Genomic DNA, 10,529 nt, shown 5'->3' on the forward strand with positions numbered 1-10,529 from the left:
ATGAGCAAGCGCTGTGGAATGTGCAGTATTTGACAGAAGAGAAGTGGTGTCTCTCTGTAAGTTGCATCTCTTTCCTCCTTGTTATTGGATCAGAAAAGTCAGCTGGAAAATACAAATGACTGGGAGAATCTCCAAAGTTTCTTTATAAGGGGCTAGCCGTCACTAAATCTACCTTTCCAATATCTCAGCTGAATTAATTTCAGAGTCTCTCTGTTTTTTAAGACAAGAATCATCCTTCTATAGATTGAGTCTAAGTATTAAATTTGGAACCTAAATTTATACAACCTTATACTTCACTTTTCAAGATATACTTCCTCACAGCTTACATCATTTCTAAGATCTGCTTTTGATCTCAGTTATGTGGAACTCCACAGATTTTTGCTGCAGAGTATATGCTTCAGGGCTGCGAAGAAGCAAAATCTTGGCAGATATAACTGTGCCGCCAAAACTCCCTAGAGCAGACCAAGTTATATGGGGATTGCTTTATAAGCACAGCTTATGTTGCTCCTCAGGCTGGCCTAAAACACAGTTCCGTGACTTTAAACTGCATCTACACTGACACATGCAAAAGGTGGAATTTACTGCTCTCCTTGTGCTGATAATGCAGTGATAGTGCAGATGAGCCGTAGGTGAGACTCACTGGTGTCAATACAGTCACGCTGGGGTAAAAGCAGCAGTCTGCCCTTCACAGTCTGCCCCTCTGGGACTCCACATTTCCGTCCATATTTAGACCCTGGCATATTTACTAGTCACCATGCCTGTGTGTTTGTACCACAGTGACACAGCTTTCTCATGCAGGACCCTTCTCAGGGGTGGAGAGCCCCTCGCAGCCCCTGTCCCGGCCCCCGAGCCTGGGCAGGCTAAGGGCAGAGGCAATGGGGAAGCCTCACAAGCAAAGCGGGGCAGCACCAAGCAGCAGCGAGCTGAGTGATTGGCAGCAGCCCCAGCAGCCTGGGCGATTACAGCCCTCCAGCCTGCCACCTCCCCTGCTGAGCCACATACCTGAGAGTAAAGGACCTCTGAAGCAGTTTAATGTGCATGCCAAGAAGCTGAGTGAAAAGAGCACAAGGAAAGCAAGTGGAAAGAGGGCATTGGTTAATGTCAGTCTCAATTTCTGCATCCCCATAGCAGGAATATTAACTCCAAAGACAGATGTTAGTAAGCAAGAATAGATAAGGCTAAGGATAGGACTAAGAAAGTCTCGTAACTGAGCATGAAGTGGGTTAACTGAAAAAGTGGATCTAAATAGCATCACATTTGGAGGAGTGATTTGGGTTAGAGGTTCAGCTCAGCATTGGAAAGTTCAGATGCTGGTTAAACTTTGGATAAACTTTTGACCCCTTTTTTGTGTACGAATCAGACTACGATCACACAAACACAGACTCTCTCATGAGCTTTCCAATACTGCTTGTTTTATACTGAGCCAGTAATACAAGAACAGATATCCTGGTGATACTCCTGTATTTCTGCTTCCAAATTCATCCACTTTTTCTCTCTCTCTTTTTTTTTTTTTTTCCAAACCTGAAAAGTTTTTCATTCTATTCCATATAAGGGTTGGATGATAGCTGAGGGCAGGTCTGGCTATATCCTGACTGACTTTCACATCTCTGGGGATGACTGTCATCTTTGCTGGCCTTTTTCCCATCCAGTGTTAAATATTTTCATTAATGACTGGAGAATTAGTCAGTCCAAAGAAATGGAGACTGTGTTTTCCAAACATCAACTGTTGTTCTCCTTCCCACCACAAATGCATTACCCAAGTGGCTCTTACACTAGCTGAGCCCCTAATTATTTTGTTATCTCTCTCCTGGTCATCTTCATTCTGTGACTGCCAGCTTTGCTCAGTCTCTATTTCTTCTATTCCTTTCCCTGTACCCCGAGTCCTCTCTCTTCATGACTCATGAACAGCAGCTCCTATCAGTTTTACGTGCTTTTTCCCCCCCATTGCTAGCTAAAAAGGGGAAGAGAGAAATATCTTATGAAAATATCAGCACTTTCTTCAAGCCCACTCAGATCATCTATTTGCTGATTCTTATCCTGTAGCTTGTGACCTCAGCAGTGCAGGGATTTTAGTTCTGTTTTCTTCATTGGGCTGATTACATTGTCAGCACTTAAAATAAATAGGAATTAATAACAGTAAAATTAATCAACACTTGGGAGCATAACCACCCTTAGGATTGATGGAATCAGCTTGTAGGTGATAATTAGAACCAGCCTGAAACTTTTCTCAAAACTGAAATGTAAAGTTCCTCCATGTTAAAAACCGCACATTAAAACACCCGCCCACAGCATGCAACTTTCCTTGTTCTTTTTTATATCCTCACAATTTGACAGGTACTGGATTGGCCACAAAAACAAACAAAAGTATCCAACCCTCACTAAATATTGCTTTCACATATTTCTGGCTCGTCCAAACTCGGAAAGCACCAGAAACACAGCTGACTCTTAACTTAGGAAATTCTCAAGCCTATTTTGCAGGCCCAAGTGGTGGAGGAAAGATATTTGAGGTCTCAAACTCCTTTCTCAAATGGAAGGGTCTGTGGTTTGTCTGCCAGTTTGTGCTGCAGTGACTGGGTTCGCATGGTGGTACCAGTATATCCCGGCACTGCTGTGCCCACCTACGTGGGCAATTCAGGAGCAGTGCTCAGCTGTGAGAAACAGTTCAGCACTATGCTGTGCATCCATCCTTGCATTCAGAGGCCACTGTCTGTACTGTAGCAGTATTAAAGTTATTTAATAATTTTCATTGCATACAAGCTGTGTTTGCCTTCAGAGTAACCTAAGCCATTCGACTGTACAGAGGACCAGATTTTTGCTATGGGATGTAAAAGCTTGAAATGGCTTTGATTTTGCACGTCCGAAGTCATTCTCTTTGCCTTCTCCCTTCTCTCATTCCTTCCCTGATGCCACTGACTTTTTAATCCCTCACTTACAAAGGGAAAGCCTCTCTGCTGCTGCTGTTGACTGAAGAAAGGAATCTGTTCAAGTCCTGCTGGCAGGAGCAAGATGTGAGCACCCAGGCTCAGGAAGCAAGTGTAGCAACTTTGCAGTTGTGTTGGGAACAACATCTTCAGAATGACTTGGTGTTGTGGCTTTGATGATTTCTTCAGACACTGTAAGTAGACTGACAAATTGACTTTCAAGTGAAAGGTCATTGAAAAGAATTGTGGATAATAGCATCTGGATTTACAATTAAAAAGCTACAGAAGTTCAGTTTGCAGCTCTACTGGGTCCTGTGCGTAGGAGTTTCTATCATATAATTTGGCAGTTTCTTCTGCCTTCTGATTGGGATTGTAGAAAATAAAAATTCCTTGTGGTTTCTTTATTTTTTTCTTTTGAAACACAGTGGAGAGTTGTGGTGTTTTGGCAAGTTTGATACAAAGAAATATTGTACTGGCATTGTCTCATATTGTAGATGACCTCAGGCCTGAACTATACAAGGAAAAAAAAAGGTCTCTAACACATGTGCTTGAATCAGATTATAGAGAGAGTGTGAAAAGCAGAGCACACGCGCACACGCGCGTGCACACACACACACACACACACTACAAGGCTAGCTTTGCTCTAGTGTATGAGGTTCCTTCTGGTGGATCCCTGTCTTTTTCAAAAGCCCACAACCCACACAAAAGGGCACTTGCAAGGCAATTGGGTGGTTGAGATTGTTTAACACACATACAGACGCACACAGTACACAACTCCATGGGGTGGTTGCCTTTCAGCAACACTATTTGTGAGGGGATCTTTATGATCACGTTTCTTTTTCCTTCTCCTCATTTCAGGAACCAAAATGAGATCTTTAATCCCAAAAAGCCTTACCATAAAGGCAATATTACATCCAGAAAAGGCTCCGTCTCTCTTCACCTCCTTGGCACTCCCTCCTCCCTTTCCCTTCTTTGTGGAACATAAAACTAAATGGAGATTTGTCCCTATCAATACTGACTTGACTGATTTCCCTTTTCCTGACTTCTCTAATCCTGCGGTAGATTTCTGTGACATTTGTTTCCTGTAGCAGATTCATATAAATGTTCACTCTAGAAACAGTAATTTCCAAACATCTATTAAAAAGCAAAACAACGTGGTCAGAGAAAATAATGGCGGAAGTTTTTCTCCATGGTTTAATTTCAGCAGCCTCCAGTATTTTCTTTCTACTTGAAAAAAGTAGTTTTGCTTCTATGTGTAAAGGTTTCCTTTTATAAGAAAACAGACTCAGTAGAGGTATTATATAAAACAGTGTGTTAAGCCTCCTTATACTGCCTTCTTTGCACGAATTAGTCACCAAATATGGCCCAGAGAGATGATGCCATCCACAGCTACCCTAAGCCCAGTTTGCAGTCTTTAACAGAAGCTTGATGACCTTCAGGCTGGTATTGACAGTGGAGCTGAGGCAACTGCCCTAATGTTCTTCTGTCCATCAAAAGATCATTTTTCCTTAAGGAAGCAGAATGGAAGTAGCCAGGTTTGGTTCCAGATGGTCCTTGTGGCCCTTACATGACTGGGACAAGTCACTTGGGGCAGAACTCATGTCACTGGAGTAGAGCTGGCCTGGCCTTTTTGGAAGCTCCTACTGTTACCAAAGGACACTGGCATGAGCCTCCTTCTCCAAGTCCTCTACGGATGGCAGAGAAAGCCTGCGGAAGTAGCTCTATGACTGCTAGAATTAGGGTGCAAGGAGCTTATCTGCCTCAGGTTCCCATTTGTTAAATGGATGCAATAATCTCCTCTCTCTTGACCTCTCTCCCTTTGATGAAGCCACATTGCACAATACACATTACTTCCACATTACAACCAAACTAAGTGAGAGAGAAGAACTGGTTACAAATTTTGAAATGTCAGCAAAGAACTGAACTGGGCACGTTTTCTTTAAAAAAATACATCCCCATTTTGTTCGTGAAAAGTATAAAAATGCTCTAAAGTGGGACACTTCCTATTACATTGAGTTTGCGCTCCCAGCATGCAGTACATAGGTGACAAAGACACTGGGGAGAGTGCTGAGCTGGGTACTCTTAGAATGGGCCAGGCTTCTAGGTAAAGGAGAGGCCACATGGGATTTGCATTTGGGCTGAGAGCTGCATTTGGCTACATATTACTTGCCTACCTATTACAATAGACCGCGCTTTACATTCACAGTAAAGGAATGAAGTAGAAGGAGGTCTGGCTGGCTGCATACTGGCATGATGGAGGAACACGTTCTCTGCTCCCCCAAGGAAGAGGTCCCCTCCGGGGAATGAGATTTCCATCCTACAGCGACTGGATGGCAGAGAATACGGCCCTTAGAGAGAGAAAGCAAGTCAGTCTGGTGGTTATTGAGGGCTGACAGCTTTACTTCACCTCCTCCTCTCTATCTGTTTATTGTACACAAGCACTGGGCTGAGCCCATTTTCTAAGGAAGCTATTAACTAAATATTACCTTTCTACTCTAACTGGCACCGCTGGGAAAAGCATGCTGTCAGTCACACTGTGTGTAAGCCCTCCTGAATTCCTTGCCAGTTGTAAATTAACCCTATTCTTAGATGGGCAGGATGCAAGAAAACTTCAGCCCTTAGCACGGGGGTTGATTCTCCCAGGCATGACATTTCAAAGGCCCCCAGAGAGCAATGGGAGCATTTGGGCCATGTGTGGGTCTATGAGGCTGGCTTAGGCCAGCGGAGGATTAAACCCTTTTATTTTTTCTCCACACCACAGCTCCGTATGTTTAACTTTAAATCATTGTTGCTATATATATACAAGGCTGCAGGGGTGCATCCGCTGAAGACCCCAAATATAAAGAATTGCAGTGATTTCAGCAAAAAGAATTCTGTGGGCTTTGGGATTGCCCTCCCTTTGCACACAGGTGCCCACACCTCTGGGTCCAGTCAGCTCCCAGGGATGCGGGGGAGAGACTCACCAGAAGTGTTGTATATACTACCACTGCCATTGTAAGGGCAGCTCTTACCGTGGGGAAAATTCCTCTCCTTCCCTAAGCAAAAAGGGATTTCTGCCCCATGTGTGGTGACTCAGAGTCTGCTGGGCTCGAGCAGGGCTATCCCTGCATGACTGTTTGCACAGGCAGCTTCTGTTCTGCCTGGGGACAGAGGTGGTGGTTGCCTGTTTGCAAGAGCTGTGGACCTGAGCCATGAATGGGACCTGCACGAGAAAGGACTATGTGGTAGAGTAGGGGTTGGGGTCCATCTCCTCCTCCAGCCACAATCTCTTTCCCACTCCATTTGCTCCTGACTTTCCACCCGCTCCCAGGTGGTGAAGTCCAGGGAAACACACATCCGACTTGCAGGACTAGGGCCACTGAGTGAGCTGGGGAAAAAAGAAGGAATTTAATTGTTCAACTGACTTGCAAACATAACACTTTTTCCAAGCAGAAATAAACCGGATTATCATTTAAATGGGCAATTGCTGAGCTTTCTATTTTTGTTTGATTTCTTCCCCTCCCCCTTTTACTAGTTTTCCTTTAACTCGGCTTTCCAATGTCACTGAGTTATTATTATCCAGAGCCAAATGTCACAGTTTCACTGAAGGAGAACGTGTATTAAAATACCAGATTTACCAGAAAACATCTGCAACTTGCAAGCCTATTGTATTACTATTATATGAGCAAGCCATTGTAAATTCTTTTAAGTCTGTAACTTATTTCACGTTAACACACTGCGTGTTTTACAACACCATTTCAAAGTTTATGGCCTTTTTTCTTTAGCCGCTTGTTCCAATTGCATCTTATATTTCATCAAATATGGTAAAGAAACCATGAGAATAAATTGATGCTCCATATGAACCCCCCTATAAATGGATGTTGCCAAATTGCTGTAAAATGGTTTTCCTTTTTAGCCTTACTGAATTGTTAGTAGGTTTCTGAGGCCAAATCCTACAGGGAAACGTTATGACCATTTAAGGCCTCCAAACTTTATGCTTCAGTACAAAAGGCCTAAGGGCGAGGATTTAAAATGGATGAAGTGGAGAAATTTGCACTTCCTTAAGAACACACAGAGCATTTCCTTCCGTGTGTCAGAAATGAAAACAAAAAATACAAACTAATTTGTCATGAAATTTTCCATTTATAATTCCCTCATCAGTCTTTTTCCTTCTTTGCTCCTCCCACCGCAGCCCAACAAGCCTTATTTTCTCTGCTTCCTTGTCAGCTTTATGGCTGCCACTCACAGCTTCAATAACTGTGATGGATGATGCTCTGTTCTCTGTGTCATGTACAAGAATTCGGCTTAAACCTCTGCTTGTGTTTGCAGCTTGCTTTCCAACACCCTCCCCCTCGCTCTCCTCACAGCCCGTGCACGCACTTGCAGACACTTCTGCAGGAGATAAGTATCGCTCAGGGACACCAGCTCAACAGAGAATGATGGTTCGTTGTTCAGCTCTAATTGGACGCTGGTGTAAAATGAAAAAAAAGCTTGTCATATTTATGAGTTACTGTGAGTTAATAATACACTGGGATCCATTAGTTAAAGCACATTTGCGCCAAACATGTGCCTTCAACTTTTTGTTTTTCATTCAAGCAACATTTTTTCAGATGAAATGCTGTTGCCGTTCTCTCCCAGGCACTCAGTAAACCTTGGGGAGCTATAGCATCAATTATTTTCTCCTCATGTGTGGAACAAAAAGAAAAAAGGAGTGTCCTAGCCAGATAAGCTGGAGTTATTATCCAAATAATAATAATAAAAATGAAACATCCAAAAATCAAAAACCGCAGCCAGCTGAATAAAATTGAAAACACAAACGTCTGCAGAAGTTTCTCTTGCAAATAAGACTGGCTCTGCTCTCTTTATATTTTTAGTGATCTCCTGTCCTGCCTGAGCCATTTTTTTTCTGTTAAAGTCAGTCTACTTAAGTCAATTTTCTTTGACTCTATTTTGAATGATAAGTTCGTTAGTGCTGTGCAGGTGGATTTGACCGAATTGAGAGACTCCGGAAAGGACTAAAAGGACAAGCACAAGTAGAGCATGAATAGAAACTTGTTTTAATCCTATTGCTTTTGAAATGGTGCTGCATTTATGTGTAATAAAAATCAAGATGTTCATCTTTCTTCCACTCCCCCTCTTCAATATTTTTTCAGTGCTGAGGATGTCAAGAGCAGAATTTACCCTTCCCTTGATGCCATCTCTTTTTTCCCCATCTTTTTCATCACAGCTGCATGGACTCCAGCCAACTCAAACTGTACCTTCGCACTTCACTTCTTAGGATTTTGCTGCACATTCAATTTGATGAGACTTTTTAACATAGGTAACTGATCAGGCAGACTGAAACTTCATACTGGTAACAAACGTCCACAAGGACTCCAGCATTTTGCACTTCACTACTTTATTCTTACCTTGGCTGATTTCTGTAAAATCAGGAGCGGGCAGCATTGTTTTTCAAGCCACAGCAAGCTGTTTACGACACCCCACTAGCTCTGATTATCTGAGACTTAAAATAATTTGCAATGTCTAGCTTAAAGGAACAAAACAAGCTCCACCTGCTCCTCTGATTCAGGCTGTAAATTGCACACCGTTCCCAGGAAACATTTAGGGAACAGTTTGCATATTGTTGCTGCTTTGTTGGTACTGAGCTGTCTTTTTTTATATAAGCTTGAATTAAGCAAAAAGCTCTGAGTGCTGACTCAGCTTACAAGGCTGCACTTTGTACATGTCAAACAACATATATAAATTTATAAGGTGAACAATGGTTCTATTTAAGTACTGATTTAGTAATCATGAACTTCGCTGGTAGTATCCTTTGGAAACTAAACCATAAATTTTATTGGTATTAAATATTTCTAATGGGAGTTGACAAATACTTGAACTGAGTTGCTTTTTCTCTGCACTTGGCAAAAGGAAAGGAAAAAAAAATTCCTATTACACAATGAGAAATGCATTAATACTAAAACCCATTCATCTCAATTTTGTACAAATATAATTTAAGAACTTATACAACCATTGGTGAAATTACAATGTGCAGTGGGGAAGTTGCAAAATTTTTATGAGAGTAATAAAATTGTCATTGTAATACCATTATGGGGTGCAGGGACAATATAGATATTTGAATTACCTATTGTCCTTATGCCAGGTTGAAAAAGCTACATGCAGGAATTGTAGTATGTAATGGAGACAACTGTTGGAACAAACCAGATAAATGAAATCCAGGTCCACTTTAGCTGGCCTAAGAAGAAGCCTCATTAGAAACCCGGACTCGAAATGCCCTTCCCAGTTGTGTCAACAACAATGAAATTTAAACAGGCAGAGTGTTTTATATTTGTGTCAACGGTAGCACAGAGACCAACCAATTAAACAGAGATTATGCGTAATAAAATAGTGTTGCATCTGAAAACTGATGTTTTTAGCTTCTGTGACATATTTCCTGGGGTTTGCACTCAAGTCTGACTCAACGTAATCATGGCGGTCTCTCTTGTTCAACTGCTGCTCATAGCCAAAAACCTCTCAGGTAGATCATGGCAAAACCATGAAATCTTACATGGGATTAAAATGGTGTTAACTTTCCAGAGGTGAAAATTCCTTTCACTGAAGAATACTGTTGCTGGGATATATCCAGGGAAAGAAAGATCATTGCCTTCTCCCTGCCTGTCCAAGAGATGAACAAAAGGGAAGGAGGGAAAAAAAAAAAGAAAAAAGACGATGAGAAAACAAGAGAGGCAATTGCAGCCTTGTATGTTAGCAACATTTCACTGGCTATGTTCTAGAGAGTAATAAAAGAATTGAAATAGTTCAAGCATCTGCCCTTGGCTGAGGAACCTGTAATTATACACTATAGACTCCACTCCCTTGGAACAACTGTCTTTGATTCCTATCTCTTCTTTTATTACAGCTGAAATGCAAAACTCCTGATGAAACCATTACATTTCCATATGAAATTCACAACTATAAGGGGAAACCTCTGCAAAGTTGCCAAACTTTTAAAGAGGGGCAGAAACATATGGGCAAAGATTGTAAAATTCCCTTCCAAGTTTCAAAGGTCCAACCACTTGGGGCAGCCTGCTCTGGAGTTTGGGTTTTATTCTCCTCCCTTTAGTAAATACTTTGGAATGAGAATAAGAAAGTTAATTTTATTTCCTGTTTATTAAGAGTTACCATATTGTGAACTCCAGCAGTTCAGACGATTGCTCTGCTTAAAATCACTGACTGTTCAGGACCCACTGGGATTATGAGAACTGTGGCAAAATCTCCCAGTAAACATTTCCAAACATACACAGATCCAGTGAGTCCTCGTATGTTTTTAATACCCCTCAGGGTTTCCATCCTGACTTCAGATAACATCCTCGCACAGGCAGGAAAGTTACAAGTACCTCACTTTTACCCTCGAAGCAATGACTTGACTCTGTTCTGCTTGCTTGTGCCTCCCCTGAAGAAGGTGGGCAGGGAGCGGGAGAGAAGAGACAGAGATTTCAGCCAGTGCTTGGCCCCTCCGTTTTAGCAGAGATCCCACATTCAACTATCCGCTTTGAAATCCCTCAAAGCATGTGCAGCAAGCAGAAGCCCTGGAAATCAGGTCCCTGTGGCATTTTCGGTCCCCTCAGTGGAGGGACACAGAGGACTTCC

The sequence above is a fragment of the Dromaius novaehollandiae genome, chromosome 3 (genome assembly GCF_036370855.1).
Source record: "Dromaius novaehollandiae isolate bDroNov1 chromosome 3, bDroNov1.hap1, whole genome shotgun sequence".
Classification (NCBI taxonomy): Eukaryota; Metazoa; Chordata; class Aves; order Casuariiformes; family Dromaiidae; genus Dromaius; species Dromaius novaehollandiae.